Below are 20,827 nucleotides of genomic sequence, written 5' to 3' on the forward strand. Positions count from 1 at the left end.
GAGTCTAGAACCGCTCCGATGAAGAGAAGCTTCTGAGAGGGGCACAGGTGTGACTTTGGCACATTGATGGAGAACCCCAGCAGGGAGATCGGCCGTAGTCTGGAGGTGGCTGACGACTGTCTGGGGCGAGCCCGCCTTCAACAACCAGTCGTCGAGGTATGGGAAGACTGAAACACCTAACCTGCGCAGATGAGCTGCGACCACCGCCATCACTTTTGTGAACACCCAGGGGGCGCTGGTAAGGCTGAAGGGGAGCACGGTAAACTGAAAGTGCTCGTGGCCTACCGTGAACCGCAGGTAACATCGGTGGGCCGGCAGGTCAGGGATGTGGAGATAAGCGTCCTGCAAGTCCAACGCTACCATCCGGTCTCCCGGGTCTAGGGCAGCTAGGACCTGAGCCAAAGTCAGCATCTTGAACTTCTCCTTCCGGAGGAAGCCGTTGACGTTCCATAGGTCCAAGATAGGGCGTAGGCTTCCTTTGCCCTTCTTGGGTACCAGAAAGTAGTGGGAGTAACAACCACACCCTACTTCTGGCCCAGGAACGTGCTCGATGGCCCCCTTAGCCAAGAGGGCTGTAACTTCCTCCTGCAGAAGTCGCAAGTGATCCACCAATACGTATTGGTATTGCTGGGCATTGCTGGAGGGGTCGTCTCGAAGGGGAGGGAGCAGCCCCTTTGGACGATTTGCAGCACCCACCTGTTCGACGTGACAGTGCAACAGTGGGAGAGGTGATGGCGAACCCTGCCCCCCACTGGCGTAACATGGGCCTGAAAGCATGGACTAGGAGGGTTTTGAGGCGGGCGCTGCAGGGGAAGGTGTGGACTAGCCTCGCCGTTGTCCCCAACCGCCGCCACGGCGGTTTCCACGGCCGCCACCGCACTGTGTATTAGTCAGCGGTGCATGGCTGGCAGCACGTGTGGGGGCGCCCCTTCCTTGGCCATGAAAGGAGCAAAAGGCACCCGTCTGCTGGCGTGGGGCCGAGAGGCCCAAGGACTTGGCCGTAGCCCTGGAGTCCTTAAAACGCTCAAGCGCATGGTCTGCCATGTCGCCAAACAGGCGACGGCTATCGAACGGCATGTCCAGAAGTGTGGCCTGGACATTGGCCGAAAAGTTGGCGGACCTCAACCAGGCGTGGCGTCAAACCTCCACAGTCGTTGCCATCGCTCTGTCCAGTGAGTCCGTGGTATCCAGCCCACACCGGATGGAATAGTGTGCTGCATCTCGACCCTCCGCAAGGGCTTGGGCGAGTTTAGTCCGGGCCTCCTCCGGACATTGTGGCAGCACTTCCGCGACCGTGTCCCACAGAGTGTGGGTGTAACGGCCCAAGAGGCACGCGGTATTGACTGACCGCAGTCCCAAGCTCAGGGATCACCTTCTTCCCGAATTGTTCGTTACTCTTGGATTCCCTATTGCGCGGGGCAGACAGGAATGCGGTCTGGGAAGTGGAGGCCTGGATGACCAGGCTCTTGGGGGTGGGGTGGGTGGACAAAAAGCAAGGGTCGCCCCGATCTGGGCGGTAGCGTCTGGCCACGTTCCTGTCCACAGGCTGACCTGTAGCGGGCTTGGACCAGGTGCCCAAAAGAAAGTCACACAAGGCCTCATTAAACGGCAGCAGAGGCTCAGTGGAGCATGTCTGCGGCTTAAGGACCTCAGTGAGTAGGTTAGTCCTCACGGCCGTGACGGGGAGCGTCAGGCCCAAGGCCTTGGCCGCCAACGTCAACACTACACTGTAGGCAGCCCCCTCCTCCGTAGCCACGGTGGAAGGGGAGACAAAGCCAGTGTCAGGCCAAGTGCCAATGCCACTGGCCTCCCCAAGCTTATATGTCCAGTCCTGTTGAGACTGGCACTCCTGTGCCAGAGGGTCCACAGACCCCTCCCAATCACCCTCGTCACCCATCTCCTGAAATTCAGGCTCAACTGATGGGGCCGGTTCGTGGAAATAGAAATCTCCAAACGACGTCGAGAGCGGTGCCAAGCGGTGCCGCTCCGGCGCCGGAACCGAAGGGAGGATTGTGGATGGCGCCGACAGGCGGCGCCGGGGGTGACACCCACTGGGCTGGCGCCGGCGAGGTCATCCGGCGATGACCCGGATCCGGAAGTGGATCCAGTGATGGCCTGCGGCGCCGGGACCGAAGTCGCCTGCGGTGCCGGAGCCGAAGCACGCGTCTGAGCCGAAGGACCCGACCCGCCAGGCCCTCCAGCCGGGACCGTTGGGCCCGAAGGCGCCACGGGATCCGGCTGAGGAGGGAGGGACCTCATGGCCATGAGGTACCGCTCGATCTCCTCAGACGTCACATCGTGCCCAGGGCCCGGGCAGGTATGGGGCAGGATGAGGCACCTGCGGCTCCGTCGGAACCGCGTGGGTGGTGTTACCCGAACCCTCGGCCATGTCGTGCGAGCGTCGGGGTGGGTCGGAGGAACAATGATGCCGCTCCGACCTCTCATGCCTCTTACCTGAGGAAGATCCCGACGACCGATGCAGACTCCCGGAGCTACGAGGACTCCGACCCCACGACCGGTCCTTCGACCTCCTGTGGTACCGGGAACGGCGCGGGGCCGACTGACTGAGCTCCAGTCGCTTGCGGGACCGCTCCCATCTGGCCTTCGATATCAGGGCCCGGCAGTCGGGGCAGGCGCGGTCGTCGTGGTCGAGGCCTAGACACTGAAGGCACCGGCGATGGGGGTCGGTAACCGACATCAGTCGGTCGCACCTGGAGCAAAGTTTGAAACCAGGCATCCCTACCGGCACCGTAGGAGTCGAGAGACTCGAGAAAGATCAAAAAGTTTAGTCAAAAAGTGACTAAGCGGTAGAGCTTCTCCGGATCTGCGCTAGCTGGCGCGGAAAAAAGAACTGACGTCAGCGCGCGAGGGCGGCGTCTAAGTACTCAGAAGACGCCATCCCGGCGCTATCGACGACGGACGCGGAGCTGCGGACACCTGCCGGCGCGCAGGGGTATTGCTACGCAAAATTTTCCGGATCCAGTCTGACGCCTGGGGATATTCTAAGGCAAGGAATCTATCACTAACGTGTCTCTTTCAGATAGGCATCGTAGGAGTATGCGCTTTAATTTATAAATTCATGTATATGTTCATGACTATTGCAAAATGGTAGAACTGTACTATTCCTTTTTATTCACTGTACTGCTGATCCTATATCTCTGCTACTGTGTAACAGTTGTAGCAGCACATAGTTTACAGTGTCTTAAACATAATGACTACCGTAAACGGAGAGTTAGACTGACACAGACACTTAGTCAGAAGACGAGGAAGGTGCCGATGCAATACATATTGCAGCCAATGTAAGACACACATTCACAATTGAACTCGTCAAACATGGGTTACTACCCAGAGGAGGTGTAGTAATATTTGTGATAGAGGCACACGAAGATTTCCAAATGGAGGTGTTCTATTCATGGGTTAATTTTCATTATTACACACATGAAGAAGTGCCAGCGGTCTACACTCCGTTTGAGATTGAAACTCCACTTACCTACCTACCAGGAACGTATTTTCAAGTTTAATGGCGCACTACCCCACTCAAGATAAAGAACAAGACTCGGTCCTTTAGGAAGACCAGGAGCAACATGGCCGGTATTAGCGCCCTAAGCACCACATCCTGACTTTGACACAATGCCAAATGATGAATTGCTTGTTCAACACAAAGAGTTGATAAAACTTTACAGAAACATGGCAATTCGTCATGAGGACCCTTGCGGTCCAACCAAAAGTAATTACACCAAATGCAGCTCCCACACAAAGCACAGCTACTAAAATTACTCCACAAATATTACATGCGGTAATGGGTAAATTGCCCACAAAAAGTGAACAAATTCCTTTCTGGGTATCTCAGAAATTAACCCAGTTAGAAGCAGTATTCCCAAATACATCAACATTTGAAAAACACAGAATGTTAATCTGCTTGCCCATGGGGATTACAACACAATTAGAGGATTGTACATCTTGGGGTACAGTCTTTCCTGCCATATATACCAGAACTCATGGTATTCCTTCATTAGCAGTGATACCAGATGTATTAAGACAAATACAAAATGAGTACGGAGCAGCGCCGGCTCTAAACTTAGGGATGAAGTAATTAAATAACTACGACCAGGTATCAGCCATAATACTATGTAACATTAAAGGGGAAGCAGCATCAGTGGCAATCCACCAACAGGAGTTCTCTCCCTTAGAACAGGAGAATTAACTACCCAAAATAATTTAAACTGCATATGCAGAATTAGGCAGGGCTAGTTGGGGGTGAGAAGGGGGGGCAAGCTTTAAAACCACAACTACTGGGAAGTCCTGAAAATGACACTTCTTAGCAGACACCTACTGCTTCTAAAAAGAATGGGATAATAAAAAACAAAATTTTAAAGACAAGAGATCCCAGTCCCGCGGTAGGTCTCCACCAAAGGAGCCCTCTGAAAAGAGGTACAACCTTAGGAATAGGGATAATATTAGGAAACCTGACAGGTATCGGGATACTGATACACGTTCCTCTCGTCAGAACAGAGAGGAGTGCAGACAGTACAGAGACAAGCAGGGTGATTAAAGACTTTACTTGTAAAAAAGAAGATAAGCCAAAATCAAAACCTCAGGAAAAAGAAAATTGCTGGTCTGAAAATCAGACATGCTGAGAATTCTGAGGACACAACTTCTTAACGGCAAATGGGCTTTGACGATGCTAGACAGTGCTGCAGAAGTAACAATAGCTCGCCAGAACTGTCAGGTTGTGTCGGATTGCGCCTGCACTGTCACCTGCGGGCTCGTGCGAGAGGAGAAGCTTGTCACCGACTGTTTAGGGAGTGAGACTACAACTCCCAGCAGCCCCGGTGAAAGAAGGTATTTGTAGACTGTTGACACGCATCCGGTTGCGTGTTATTCTTTGTTTGTTCCGGATTCCGCCTAGGAGGAGAGGAAGACGCTGTTCTCCACGGCTTCTCGGCGAGCTGAGTCAAGGCGCTGCTCGAGTCCTCTGTAACTTATGGGCCAGGTAGGACCTGCTTCAGTCAGGAAGTCTTCTCGGCTGGCGAAGAGCCTTTAACCGCCCACTCGGTGTTTTGTCATGTTCTGAAAGAGCGGAGCGCGGTGGTGAGCTGCCACGCGTTACCGTTCTCTATCGTTTCGCATGAGTGATTATATCTCCGGATAAGGACCTCTTTAGTTTCCTTTGTTACGGACTCAGCTTGTGTCTTTATTCGCGGGGCGTAGTGGTGGTCGCAACTACGCGCCACCGTGTATAATATTTCCTTTTCTGCCAGCAGGGGCAAAGAGGTGAGATACAATGCTTAGTGCAAATTTCAAAGACTGTGTTCTAATTTTGACTTATCTGGAAGGGACTACAGCCATTGTTATTTCCTTATGCCTCACAGAGTGGAGTGTAGTGGTTCTTGCTTCCCACGCACCACCATGTCTGATAATAAGGATACCTGTGTTCTTCCCATCCTTGTGGATATGTGTTTGAATGCTAACGCAGTAGGGTACTGTGCCTACAACAGAATCCAGTTATAGTGTCTCTCGCCTGACGTCATGGTATGTCAACTATAGGGGTTTGCATAAACATATGTATATGTCTTATGGTGAATGTGTTTTTGGGCGGACCTGTGTTTGTGTCTCTAGGCTGCTTGAAGTGGCAGAAGGCGATAGAGGAGACGCTTGTCCAGAATCGTTCTTTATTCAGACCACAAAGTACATGTACTGTTCCTTAGCGAGACCACATGAGAGTAGCGTGTTGACACCACTGTATTTACATAGTATATGTTTTTGTCGTTACAGGAATTCCCTTCCCTGCTGGCCCTTCCCGGTTCTTTTTTCCCTCACCTAATGGCTCAAGCCCTCTGTGTGTTTATATCAGAGGTATTGTGACATTTGGAGGTGGACCCTTATGAGCATCAATCGGATTCCGTGAGGCAAATCCTGACAAGAACATGAAGGAATTTCTTCTGACAGCGGACTTTAATCATTACATCACGGTGGAAACACCAGACACCAGGGTGAAAGTCCCACATAAGTTACATGAAATAACACTCCGGATGGAGGGGAACAAGCCCAGGAAAGTAAAAGGTGTTTTTTGGAAGAACTAATCACCTGGTTATGACATCCTGTTAGCAGAACAAAATTGCCCACCAGCATTCGTAATGGAGTGCCCCAGGGGAAAAATTATAATTTTTCCTGCATTTTCCAATCATTTTCCCGTTCACTTTAAACATACATATGCATGGGAGTGGGCAGTATCCAAAGATCCAGTATTGTACAAATATTACCCTGGGAGGGATGAGGATTCAACCTACCACCTGATCCCGTTAAAAGTTTCACCTAATGCTCAGAGACAATACCCAATAAAGCAAGAAGCTAAAAAACAGGCCAGGGAGTTCTTAGATCAACTTGAATACCAGGAGGTCATTAAAAAATGTACCTCTCCGATGAACAATCCTTTGTTTCCCGTTTCTAAACCAGACAATACATATCGATTAGTTTTAGATTTCAGACATTTAAACTCATGCAAAAAGTCATTTGCTGTCCAAATGCACATAGTGCTGCATTAATGATTAACATTGTGTGCAAAAAATACAAAACATTGGATATCTTAAATGGATTTTTCTGTCAAAATATAGCGCCTGAAAACAGATATTTGACAGCATTCAGTGTGTTAGGGTCCCAGCGACAATTTTGTCGACTAGCCCAAGGGTATAAGAATAGCCCCGGGGCATTTTCAGCAAGGGTAACAGAGTTACTTAAAAAATATGATGAAGAAGCGTTTCATATGTGGATGATGTTTATCTGACGGATGATGACTTGGAGAGGCACATGACCAGGGTAAGCACCATTATTATGGGATTTGCCACTGAGGGCTACACATTTAACTTTAAAACAATCAAAAATAGCCCATCTCAATGTGCTACTTTTGGGATATGAGCTGAAAAGTGAAGGGGAAAAGTCTGGCAGCAAACTTTTTAGAAAAGAGTGCGCTACTCCAGCCTCCAAAATCATTAAAAAAATTACAATCAATATTGGGATTCCCAAATCTCGGAAGAATATACATTTTAGATTACACACAAAGGGTAAAACCTTTCTAAGACTTCATAAAACCTGACTTTTCAGCCAGAAATTGGACACAAAAACACACTCATATACTTTGTGGACTTCAGGAAGACATGATAGCTTCCAAACACCCGTAAACGTACGCCACTCGGTGATCCGTATAATTGCGGGTCAATGAAGGTACACCTATTTAACCTTCAATGAAGATGAAACAGCACCAATCGCATACAAATCACACCTGCACACAAATGCAGAAATGAGTTTCACTTCAACAGAAAAAATCCTGACAGCTGTTCAGACGGCTGTTGCAAGAGACAGAGCACTGGCTCAGGGGAAACGCATTATTGTCGTAACCCCGGTATCGGCTTTAGAAGCGGTTACAAAGGACAGCATTCCAAATGCGAAAGCGTTACATCCAAGATGAATACAATGGGCTAATTCTCTTACTGCAACAGACGTTGAATACAGATTTGATCCAAGCTTAAAAACACAAGCTTTCCTACGATATGAACACAAATATCATATACCAAACAAAATGTTGTCTCTTGATCAGTATGAATATATTATTCATACTGACGGATCTGCACAACCGGCCATAAGAAGTAAGCAGCAATACAGCTCGGCATGCGCTATCGTTATTAGGTCGCATGCGTGATGGCAAGTTCCATCCTAGGTGAACAAAAACGCAATCTATAGGAGACTGCACGGCTCCGGTGGCAGAGTTAAGAGCACTAATACTGGCAGTTGTAAATATGGATCATGAATTCCCCACACTAATTGTGTGTGATTCCTTTTACTGTGTACAGTTGTACAGAACAAGTTACTTACCTTCGGTAACGATACATCTGTAAGAAACATTAGTTAGTGATAGATTCCTTACCTTAGAATTATCCCCAGGCGTCAGACTGGATCCGGAAAGTTTTCGTCAGCCGTTCCCCTGCGCGTCGGTAGTCGTCATGGTGCAGCTCCGCGTACGTCGTTTGCGTCGTAGTCGCCGAGATGACGTCGTTGGAGCTACTTAGACGCGCCTACGCGCGCGCTGTCAGTTCTATACACGACTTTCCGCGCCAGGAACGCAGAGCCATGCAAGATATTGACCACTGGTGTATTGAAACTAGGGCCCTAAAAGGTATGACCTTAACCCGAGAAATCAGTTCGCAGAAAGAGGAGGATGGGTGGGGCAGTTAGGAATCTATCACTAACTAATGTTTCTTACAGATATATCGTTACCGAAGGCAAGTAACTTGTTGATCGGAAAGAAACATGTTAATGATAGATTCCTTACCTTAGAATAGATACCCCAGCAAAACAAACTCTGGTGGTGGGTCTGCGAACCAAGATCACACCAGAAAGTCACGGAGAACAGAATGGCCAAAGAAGCAGTTTCTCCGGACTTGACTGTCAAAGCAATAATGCTTAGTAAAAGTGAGCTGCCAGGCCCACATGGCTGCCTGACAGATGTCTTGTAAGGGGACACCACGTCCCAATGCAGTAGTAGCTGCCGTCGCCCTGATAGAATGGGCGCTCAACCCCACCAGAGGTTCCTTTTTAGCCAGAGAATAACAGGCCTTTATACACAAGAGGACCTCGCGGGAGATAGTCCTCTTGTGTACAGCCCGGCCTTTCTTGGCGCCTAAGTAGCCAACAAAGAGCTGTTCATCCACCCGGAACTGTTGTGTGCAATTTAGGTAGAATGAGAGCGCACGTTTTGGGTTCAGACGGTGGAGCATCTCTTCTTCTCTGGAAGGGTGTGGTGGTGGAAAGAAAGTGAGCAAGGTGATAGTTTGCCTGATGTGGAAGGCAGTGACAACCTTTGGCAAGAAGGAATGACGAGTGTGAAGCACAACCTTATCCGTATGAACCAACAGAAAGGGAGGCTTACAGGAGAGAGCTTGGAGCACACTCACGTGCCTAACAGAGGTGATTGCAACCAGGGAAGCAGTCTTTAACGTCAGTCAACGAAGAGGACAGTTGTGAAGTGGCTCAAAAGGCATGCACATCAAATAAGTAAGAACTAGATTCAAGTCCCATTGCGGCATAACAAACGGAATAGGAGGGAAAAGGTGTGTAATGCCTTTGAGAAAACTTTTTACAACAGGGAACTTGAAAAGAGGGCTCATCAGGGAGCCTGAGAAAGGCTGAAATCGCAGAAAGATAGTCCTTAACAGTGCCCAGAACAGAGCCCTGCTTGGTCAGTGAAAGAAGGTACAAAAGTACCTGTGAAAGAGGGGCAGAAAAGGGATCCAGAGCCATTGCTGTGCACCGTGCCACAATTTTGTTCGACCTGCAGGCGTATACCGATTTAGTGGAGGTACACCTGGCTGTCAGAATGATATCACAGTCAAACGGAATCAACTGTCGCCTCTCAATCTACACGCATGTAGGTGGAGTCTGGACAGGTTCGGGTGGAGTACCGTCCCCTGCTGCTGCGACAGAAGATCCTTCCGAAGAGGCAATCGGATCAAGGGATTCATGCTCAAACTGAGTAGCTTGGGATACCAAACTCTTCGAGCCCAGTCCGGGGCCACAAGAATAACTTGATACAGAAAAGGGGGTGGTGATGAACAGAGTGTCTGAATTAAGCAGACCACTCTTACCCAGTCCAAAGATCAGGGCTTGATCCATCACCGTTATTTATCTCACTGCCCCATCCCAGCTCAGAACCTGGCTATATGCAAATTAGTCTGTCCCTGGCCCAGTGCATCATGGGAACAGGGCAGACCAAACTACCAAGCCAATTCTTCACCAGAAAGGAGACAAGCTACCGGGGACCGGTTTCTGGCATTTCAGCCTCTTCGGCCCGGCTTGCTTGAATCCTGATGGAGCAGTGAGAAAGGGACTCATGTCTGAGTATACCCTGCCACACCTATAGTGGCCAAAAACGATACAGAAAAGGGGGTGGTGATGAACAGAGTGTCTGAATTAAGCAGACCACTCTTACCCAGTCCAAAGATCAGGGCTTGATCCATCACCGTTATTTATCTCACTGCCCCATCCCAGCTCAGAACCTGGCTATATGCAAATTAGTCTGTCCCTGGCCCAGTGCATCATGGGAACAGGGCAGACCAAACTACCAAGCCAATTCTTCACCAGAAAGGAGACAAGCTACCGGGGACCGGTTTCTGGCATTTCAGCCTCTTCGGCCCGGCTTGCTTGAATCCTGATGGAGCAGTGACTTGGGCCCGGTCGCGCCTGATCTTCTTCAGCACTCTTGGTAGAAGTAGTATAGGCGGAAAGGCGTACAATAAACCGCAGCTCAACTCGTGACGAAAAGCGTACCAGAGCGAGTGCGGTCTTGGAATTTCCAACGCACAGAAGAGATGACATTGCACGTTCTCTTAGGTGGCGAATAGATCTAACCAAGGCTCTCTCCATTGTTGAAAGAGATCTTGCGCCACCTCCGAGTGCAGACGCCATTCGTGATCGATCATGCATCTGCGGCTGAATTCATCCGCCCTGGCGTTCAAGGAACCTACAAAGTGTTGAACCAGAAATGCCTTGACATTCGAGCCATGTTCAGAGACGCAGAGCCTTCTGACATAGGGTCAACGTCCCCACCCACCCCACCTTGCTTGTTGCAATACCACATGGTGATGGTGTTATCTGTGAACACCTGCACCTCTCTCCCCTTGACAGAGGGAAGGAATGCCTTCAGTACAAGTAGGATCGCCCAGAGCTCCAGAAAGTTGATATGGAGCCTGGACTCCGCCAGAGACCAGAGGCCTCTGATCTCCACCTCTCCCATATGGCCGCCCCATCCCAGGAGGGAAGCATCAGTCACCACTGTGTGCTCCAGTTGGGGAAGGAAGAAGGATGTGCCGCTGACCCAATGTTGGTTGGTGAGCTATCACTGCAACTGATGTGCAGTGCCCTCCAAGATCTGGAAGTGCTCGGACAGGTCCCCTTGATGCTGTGCCCACTGGAACTTCAGGTCACACTGCAGAGCCGCATATGCCACCTGGCATGATTGGTCAGCAGGAGGCCATGACGCCCAGCAATCTCAAGGTCATCCTGACCGAAACCCAGGACAAGGACTGAAAGATCGGAATCATAGCCTGAATGTCTCAGACTCGCTGTTCGAGAGGATAAACCCGAAACTGCACCGTGTACAGAACCGCTGCGATAAAGGGGAGCTTCTGAGAGGGATCCAGGTGCGACTTCGACACGTTGATGGAGAAACCCAGCAAATGCAGGAAGTCTGCCGTAGTCTGGAGGTTGGAGACGACAGCCTGGGGCGAGCCAGCCTTCAACAGTCAGTCGTCGAGATAGGAGAAGACTGAAACCCCTGATCTGTGCAGATGAGCCACGACCACCGCCATCACTTTTGTGAACACTCGAGGGGCGAAAGGGAGCCCGGTGTACTGAAAATGCTCGTGGCCTACCGTGCGGTGGGCCGGCAGTACAGTGATATGAAAATAGGCGTCCTGCAAGTCCAACGCTACCATCCATTCTTGCAGGTCTAGGGCACACAAGACCTGAGCAAGTGTGAGCATCTTGAACTTCTCCTACCGGAGGAAGCGATTGACGTTCCGAAGGTCTAAGATAGGACGCAGGTCCTTGTCCTTCTTTGGAACCAGGAAGTAGTGGGAGTAACAACCAAAACCTACTTGAGGCATCGGAACGCACTCAATGGCCCCCTTGGCCAAGAGGGCCACAACTTCCTGTTGGAGAACTACCAAGTGAACCCCCGACATGCTGTGGTATGGAGGTGGAGGGGTAGTCTCAAAGGGGAGGGAGAAGCCCCTTCGGACTATCTGCAAAACCCACCTGTTTGAGGTGATGGTGCACCAGTGGGTGAGGTGATGTTGGATCCTGCCACCCACTGGCGTTTGGTGGGTCTGAAACACCGGACTAGGAAGGTTTGGAGGCAGTGGCAGCAGGGGAGGTGGTGGACTGACCCGCCCACTGGCCCTGTGACCCTCCTCTGCAGGGCCCACGTCCGTGGCTGCACGGAAACTGTTGCTGCGCAGGCCTGTGGCTCTGAAACAAATGCGTTTAGGCGTCCCTTCTTTGGGCACGAAAGGAGCGAAAAGCGGAAGGAGTGCGTGTGGCCGAGAGGCCCAAGGACTTGGCCGTAGACCGTGAGTCCTTAAAACGCTCCAACGCACTGTCTGCCTTGTCACCAAAAAGGCGAGTGCCATCAAAGGGCATGTCCATCAGAGTGTTCTGGACATTTCCAGAGAAGCCAGTTGTCCTCAGCCAGGCTTGGCGGCGTAGGGCCACTGTTGTGGAAATCGCCCTGCTCAGAGAGTCAGCGGTGTCAAGGCCACAACGAATTGTGAGCTTGGCTGCTTCTCTCCCTTTGGCAATTGCTTGGGAGAGCACCGTCCGGGCCTCCTCCGGATACGGAGGCAGCACCTGTGCAACCGTGTCTCTCACAGAACGGGAATACCGGCCCAAGAAGCATGCGGTGTTCACAGACCGCAGCCCTGAACTAGTGAAAGTAAACAGTTTCTTCCCAAACTGTTCCAGTTTAATGGATTCCCTGTACGGAGGTGCGGAAGGGAATGCACTTGGGGACGCAGAGGCGTGGACAGCCAAGCTCTCAGGGGTGGGGTTTTGGGAGAGGAAAATGGGGTCGCCTGGGCCGGGCGATTGTGTCGGACCACGTACTTATCCACAGGAGCCTCTGTGTTGGACCTGGACCAGGTGCCCAAAAGAACATCCAAAAAAGCGTCATTAAAGGGCAACAGCGGCTCCGTAAAGGAAGACTGTGACCGGAGCACTTCTTTCAGGACGTTAGTCCGGACGGCCACCATAGGGATCTCGTTGTGGAGCACCTCTGCTGCTCTACGCAACACCACAGAATATATACCACCCTCCTCCGTAGTCACGGTAAAAGGAGACAGTGGGTCAGGTTCTCGAGTACAATCCTTGTCACCTGCATCCTCCAAATCCTTTCCCAGTCCGGGTCTAACTGCACTGGGCTGCGAGAGGGTCCTCACACCCCGCTCAGTCCTCCCATTCCTCCCCAACCTGCCTGGTAGGTGGAAAAGAGGGAGGCGGATGGAGAAAGGAATAGAAATTCCCTGTCACAATGGAGCCGCCCGACACCAGTGGCGGTGCCGTAGACGTAGATGTTGGTAGAGGTCGTGCAAGGCCACCAGACATCTTCTGGGATCCATGCATGGATCCATGGGGGTCTCGCGGTGTCGAGACCGTAGTCGTCGACTATGTCGGGCCGGAGCAAGCCACGAAGAAGAGCGAGGACCCCCAGTCCGACCCGCGGGGCCCAAAGGCGTGACGGCAGGGCCCGATGGGCCATGGTTAACAGGAAGTCCTGTAGCTGGCCCGGAGTCGCAGACGGACCCGGGAAGGGCGGGTAGGCCATCGGCAACTATGCAGGCTCCAATGGAGCCGCGGGGGTGGCCACACCCTCAGCCATGTCACGTTCAGGCTAGGGGAAGGCAAAGAGCGATGACGCTTCTTCAACTTTTTGTGCTTCGTCTTACCTGACTCAGTGCGAAGACTTTGGCGAACGATGGTGATTCCTGCTCCGCGAACAGTCCCTCAAACTCCCACAGGACCGGGACCTTGAACGTCACGGAGCTGACTCCCGGGCCTCCAGCCACTTTCAGGACTGTTCCCGAAAAGATTTTGGAGCCATGGCCCAGTATTTGGGGCACGACTCGGAGTTGTGCCCTAGGCAGTAGAGACACTCACAGTGCAGGTCCGTCATTGACCTCGTGCGGGGACAAGCCGCACAAGACTTAAAACCAGGCATCCCTATACAGCAGGAGTCAAAAACCCCAAAAAACAGAAACAAAAGTCCTAAAAATAACTCTGTCAATAGTGACTTGGAATACCGCTCTCTCCTGATCTGCTCTTGCAGGTGCGGAAAAAGAAAGAACTGACGTCAGCGCGCATGGGCGCGTCTAAGTAGCGCAGACGATCTCATCTCGGTGACTATGACGCCGACATATGCATAGCAGCACAACAACGCCTTCCAGCGCGCAGGGGTATTGCTGAAGAAAACTTTACGCCTAGGTGTAATTCTAAGGTGAGGAATCTATCACTAACGTGTTTCTTTCAGATAAGAGTATTTACATCATTGGGAACAAAACGGGTTTAAGGTTGCGAAAGGTGATACAATTAAGCATAAAATGTTATGAGAACAAGTAGCAGAGTTGAAAACAGAGCTACCAAGGACTCACTTGATCCATACACTGATTCATCAACGTGATGGTGTTCATGTTCCGGGGAACTCATTGGCTGATGCAGCTGCAAAGAGGGCTGTTCGCTTCCGTAGCTGCACTCACTCATTCAAAAACGAGAATAGACGGAGAGATTATGGTAACTGTCATCGCTTCACGCAACGGAAGCACAGCAGTACCTAAAAAATGTCCACTCAAACACTTCTACAAGTTAGATGCACAAAACATTCCATATGCTCAAATTCCTGGAGTGGGGGATAGAGTATTACCAAACATGAATCGTAGGCAAGGTTTAATACTAGCTGCACACAAGGGTTTGGGCTCTGTGCACACAGGTGTTAGAGCAACTATTTAATTACTGAAACAGCGCTATTGGAGGCCAGGGTTAACCAAGCAAACTAAAGACTACGTCTTGAACTACGACATCTGCCAGCAGATGAAAGGCTCCATAGTAGCAAAACCTGCGCAGTCGCAGTTATTAAAATCAGACAAACCTCTCGCATGTGTGTACTTGGACCACTGCGGTCCCCTACGAACAGATGGGCCGTACAAATATATCATGGTTGCAGTGGATTCCTGCTCGAGATTCCTATGGGTATGGCCTAAGCTCTCGGCTGACGCTCGAACTGTTATCAAAGACTTGCGAGTCTTTATCGGCACGTACTCAGTTAGGACTTTACATTCTGACCGCGGCCCTGCGTTTAGTTCTCGGGATTACAAAGAGGCCATGGAAGGAATGGGCATAGCATTGCGGTACTCCTCTCCATACCATCCTGAGGGAAATTCGGTTGTGGAGAGGAAAAAACAGAACTTAAAGCACTCTTTAACAGGTAGTGTATTAGGCAAGGGAGGTAGTTGGGTCACACACCTTTATGGGGGTACAGCGGGCGTTAAACAACCAGCCAAGAAACTCTTTAGGGGTTGTTATTCTATATGAAGTCCTTGTTGGCACAGGAATGTGGCTACCTGATATTGATTGTGAAGGCGCAGTGGCGGATGAAAAACCATTTGATATCCGTGATCATTTTGCTGTTTTACAGGATCTGGATGTAGCCAGGACAACACACAGCAACGTCCACCTGAAACAGACCGCCACTGGGGAAATCAAGGCAGTCATAGCAAGACCTGTCTGATCCCAAAAGTCAGGGATCTGGTCAGAGAGAATATTGCGGACAAAGAGGAATTTGGACCTTCATACAGAATACCTGTACGAATCCTTGCAGTACAAGGAACAAGAACTGTACTTTTGCTGCCTCTTGCCGGGAAAAAGGAGAAAAGATTTGTCTCAATCGACGTAATCAAACCACACTATGTGGCCGATACTGAATAGTAGGCCTTAAGGACTCCGCTGTAGCAGACACCCTCCACTCGCTACAATCCAAGAAGTTCAAACAGAAAGACTCATCACGTTTGAAGAGCCTCCTGTTCAGAATGAAGGACTAAGCAACAAAGCTATGGAACTCGTTCCTCTGGAACCCGAGCTTCAAAATCAAGCTCAAAGCAACACCCACGTTGCAATTGAACCAAATATAGAAATCTACATCAACGTGCCTCATCCAGGCCAAAAAGCGATTTCAACTAACCCCGATGCAATTCCTACCATTGATCGAACTGCTTCTGGCTATTTCATGAACTTTGATATGTTTCCTCTGGATCAAAGTGAGCCGGAAATGACGTCAGCCAAACAACATTCAAGCAACAACTAAAGAACTTTCTTCTCTTTCTTCAAAAGACATACCTGGTATCACCTTAGATTGAAGTCTGGGTAATTTCTGGGATATTGTTTTTCTTTTCTGGCTAGGTTTAGTACTAACTTCTAATATGTTTATTAATGGACACTATCTTCTGCAAAGTTCCACAGCCCAAAAGGTCAACATCCTATTGAAACCACATCTATTCTCATATCGTGAACAAAGAGACTTGTCATCAGTGAACATTACAGCAGTTCCTATTACCGGATGGTATAGTATGGGACAAGGATGATTTTAACATATTCTGACCGACCAAACGTAAAAAAATGAATCGTATTTAAAATTTCATTAATTGACATTACCTCAAGTACATTTTCTGATGATTGGGACTCAAACAGTAAATAACATGTCTGATTGAGAGAAAACAGCTGCATTTTCTAATAATGAAATGTTAGAGGGTTCTTTGGATTATGACACATTGTACTGTTACCAACATTATGGTCATCATTTTCTTCACATATCCATTTCAGCTAGGAATGTTTTTGAGTACCATCAGTGAGAACATTGCCCATCACCACCAAAAAGTAGTTTGCAAGCCTTTGCACAGGCATTCTTTTACTTTTCAGGGTTTAACACAACAGATCCAGCCTCATATTATTATAAGGTTGCACCAACATCATCACTGAAAATTATGAAGACAAACACTAAACAGATTTACTCTGCTTTCATTTTGGCCCAATTGTCTTTATAGGGTTTCGACCTATGGAAAGACGAAATTGACTAAATCAATTTGGGGCACGAAGGACTGGCAAGTCCAGGCTACAGAGGCACTATTTAGAGAATGCCTCATTCCACTGCAGATGATCTTTTTAAATGATACTGTGCAACAGACATCCTGTCTTGGACTAGCCAAGAACAAGATCCTGAACACTCCTAAGTTTCAAACACCAACACAGGGGTAGCAGAATTCAACTACAAAAGAAGGGGCAACAGTAGATGACATACTAAAGTACAATAGAACAGACCCAAATTGAAAGGAGTGGGTGGTTTGGCCCTTATGAAATGAAATGAAATGAAAATGCGTTTTGTAAAGCGCAAATAGTTGCCCGGAGGCGTCCAAGCGCTGTGACTAAGAGGTGTTCTTACAGTTGGGCGGATGACACGGAGGTTGAAGAGGGCCTATTTATTAAACAAAAAAGTTTTCAATTGTTTCCTGAAGGAAGTTAGGTCTGGATTGGACCTTAAGTGGAGGGGGAGAGTGTTCCACAGCCTGGCCACATTTAGGGTGAAAGAACGGCCTCCCACTCTAGTCCGTTTAACCTTGGGCACGACAGCAAGAAATGCGTTGGCTGAACGCAGCTGTCTGCTGGGGAGGTAAGGGGTGATTAAAGGAAGATTAATTGCTGGACCAGTTTCCCAGAATGACTGATGGGCAATGCAGAGGGACTTGAAGCTAATCCTGTCCCTAACAGGGAGCCAGTGCAATGTTATTAGTCCAGGTTTGACAGAGCCTACGGGGAATTTGCAGTAGGGTGCGGGCCGCAAAGTTTTGAATAACTTGCAGTTTCCGCAATGTGGAGTCAGGGGCTCCAAGATAAAGTGCGTTTCCAAAATCCAGCCTAGAATGGATCAATCCCTGTACGACAGTTTGTTTGGCCTTGAATGGTAGCAGGGGGAGTATCCTCCTTAACATTCTGAGAAGGCCAAAACAGGTGGCAGATAGCTTGACGGCCTGGTAATCTAACGTTAGGGACCTATCCAGCCAAATGCCCAGGCTCTTAATGGCATTCTTGGGAGCTTAGACACGAACGTATGTCATAAAAGATTCCTGAACATCACCGAGGGACTCAGTATCCATAAGCCAGACCCACGTTATGTACAGAGAGAACATCCAGGGGTAGTGACATCCTATAGTGTTAGTAAGTTGTGCCTTGATTGGCTAGAAACCCCAACACTTGCAGAAGTGAAACACTTAACATGGATCTTAGGGACTTTTTACAAGGACCCAGGAAACCTCGTCAAAAAGTGTCATATGCAGGCATTTATGCTGCCTATAATGAAAACTGGAAGATTTCCCAACAGGAAACAGCAGAAAGAGTACAGCAAATAGACTGCTTAAACTTAGAAATAGCTTTAGCTGTGGTAGATAATGGGTTAACAACTTTGACCTCCAGGATATATTCATTGGGAAACATTGTATCTTCTACTATTGACATAACACTGCAATCTTTGCGTGCAGTATTTGTGCCATGGCGTTTTATAAACAGTACGCCTCAGTTTTCAGAATACAATCTAACCGTTACACAGAGAGAAATAGGAGCTAAATATACAATGCTGCAAATTGAATAACTAGATAGGCTACCATTCACAGTGGCGGAATTAACATCAACAGAATGGCTACTTAATAGCCAAATCACTCTCCCGGTCACAACCTCTCAGTTTCACTATTGCCTTGAGCAAAGGCAGGCAGATATAAAAAAAATTGGGTAGAAAATACATTAAGAAATCCTGGGATTTACCCTATAGGTTTCGGTGTCGGAGTGGGGATCGAGAAATGTTTCTTAGTGGTACAAACTGCAAGAACGCTTTAAGCGGCTCGCTCATGTGCCAAGATATTGTTTTGCACGTAGCAAGTAATGGTTCAATAGCGAATCTGTCTTGCCACATGAAAGGAACTCCAGCTGCTGTGATTAAACCGGTGTTCAAGTTGCTCTCGAAGGGGAGTTATTTGATGCTGAATGATCAAGGTTGCTGTGGTATGCTTCCGGGCATCGCCTATCTGGTCACCGTGAACACCAGGGTTACTTGCTGTATGCAAGTATTATTTCCTCCAAAAAATACAGTCAGGGAGCGCTGCTATGGCCTACATTGAATGTTTCTTTTATACAGTTTGATGCTTTGAGCAGAATGAAAGCCATGCTTTTACAGCAGACCGTACCCTTAACCTCTGCTCGAGAAACCTTTGAACTTCAGATCGCAAGGACCTGGACTGAGATACAGGCGCTTATATGTACAAACTGCCCCCTACATTTCATAGAAATGGTGAGTCGTATCTTTAATATGTCAGATACGAGTGGTATGGTACACCTATTTAAGACCATAGGGTCAGGATATCCAACACCTTTCAGACAATCCTCTGAGTTATTTTAAATTTTATACACTCCTTATTTGGAAGCATCTTCGGGAGTCTATCTCTGAGACCTGCTTGCAATAGATGGAATCCAGATTGTCGTTAACCTGCTACGCAATGGACGGCCCAACCACCAGTAAGTTGGCAAAAGCTCTCCTGGAGAGGTATTACCGTGACCGCATTGTACAACATCTGGGTGCACCATCTTGCCTTCGAGAACAAAGTACTTCTTGGTTCCTATCGTTCAGACCAGTCTTTGAGGACTGAATCGTACCTGTTTTCCGATGCCTGTTTTGTGGAGGAGAATGCAAATTGGACCTCTGTCTGACACATGAAATGGAGACGCCGGTGGAGTTAGACTCCAAGATGGAACCACTGCAGTCCAATGCTCTACTATGCCCTCAGCGTATTCCCATCTGGACAAATACATTCCTCGAGGAGCCGCAGGTACCCTTTTTAACTGAGTTGTACTTCAGCTCCACCATTGGCACTGAGGTATCGATTACAGCACAGGCTGTCTCTCCACCAGCTGTTGACAGCACTAAATTTCATCTATGCACCCTTTACATGGTATGTAAGGTATTACAATGTTTGTCCCCTGCGGCAGCAGGCAGCGATGATGTTACGTCTCCCAGCAAGGACATTTAATCTAAATCTGGCTCATCGTGTGCTGGGAAAGAATACAGATTTTTCCCTTTTTTATTCAACAAAATTCCTTAAATTGACACTTTCAATAACAAAGCATGGCCTTCTGAGTACGCTTGTAGTAGTTCAAGGTGTATGATCGAACTCATTTAGGACTGTGATTTGCGGAACTTTAAAACAAAAGTCCTATTTCAAGAGAACATTTTTTCTTTCGCTTTTTAGAAAAAACATTTTTAAATGATATTAACATTTTGAGAAACACTTTAAATGGACGATTGATAATTTTATGCACGTACACCTAGTAAAATGTGAATCTCAATTGTGTATTATTATTGTTCAGTATTAGGAGTGGGTGTTATGTTTCATACAAGTACTCTAACATAGGTCCAGGGAACATTGTACCTTTTCACCTACATCATCTCCCTTACATTTCACATGAACAAGCCTTCTAGGGACCTAACGCTTCATAAGGATTGAACGCCTTTTATGGACTAAACCTTTCACCTAGTTCCATGCAGAGGGAGGGTTTTTCCCAATCAATACTGCTAGGACATCATCCATAGCACATATGAATAATTTAGGAGGATACTACCCAGGGGGTATTCTTCACCTTCCTCCTATCTACGCACAAGGTTTATCCCACAAGTCATCCTCATACTAAACAATGGCACAAGGGACAAAGGGACTCTGTATATATGCATGCAGTCGCTCCAGCGGACAGTGGTCTAAACATCCCTTGAGGGGTGTCCAACTCGAGACCAGGCAGAGGTCCCACAATCATTATTAAGGTAATGGAGTTCGACATAATCCTAGCGGGATTCTTGGCTCCTAGGCATATTAGCTCTTTCGTACATACTCACATGCTAGGTCCATTTAGGTACATCTAGACAGGCATCGTAGGATTAGAAGCTTTATTTTATAAATTAGTTTTATATTCATTTATATGTGCATGATGATTGCAAAATGGTAGAACTGTACTATTCCTTTTTATTCACTGCACTAATGTTCCTAGATCTCTGCTACTGTGTAACAGCACATATAATTTACAATAGAAGAACAAGGGTGCAATAAATTCTTATTGTAAACATGCTCAACTGTTTCTTTTGTGTAACTCTGAGACCAAATGAGCAAGCACGAGTGACTGGGTGAAAAGTAGTATATTGTTT

Source organism: Lissotriton helveticus, chromosome 3_1 (assembly GCF_964261635.1).
Source record: "Lissotriton helveticus chromosome 3_1, aLisHel1.1, whole genome shotgun sequence".
Taxonomy (NCBI): Eukaryota; Metazoa; Chordata; class Amphibia; order Caudata; family Salamandridae; genus Lissotriton; species Lissotriton helveticus.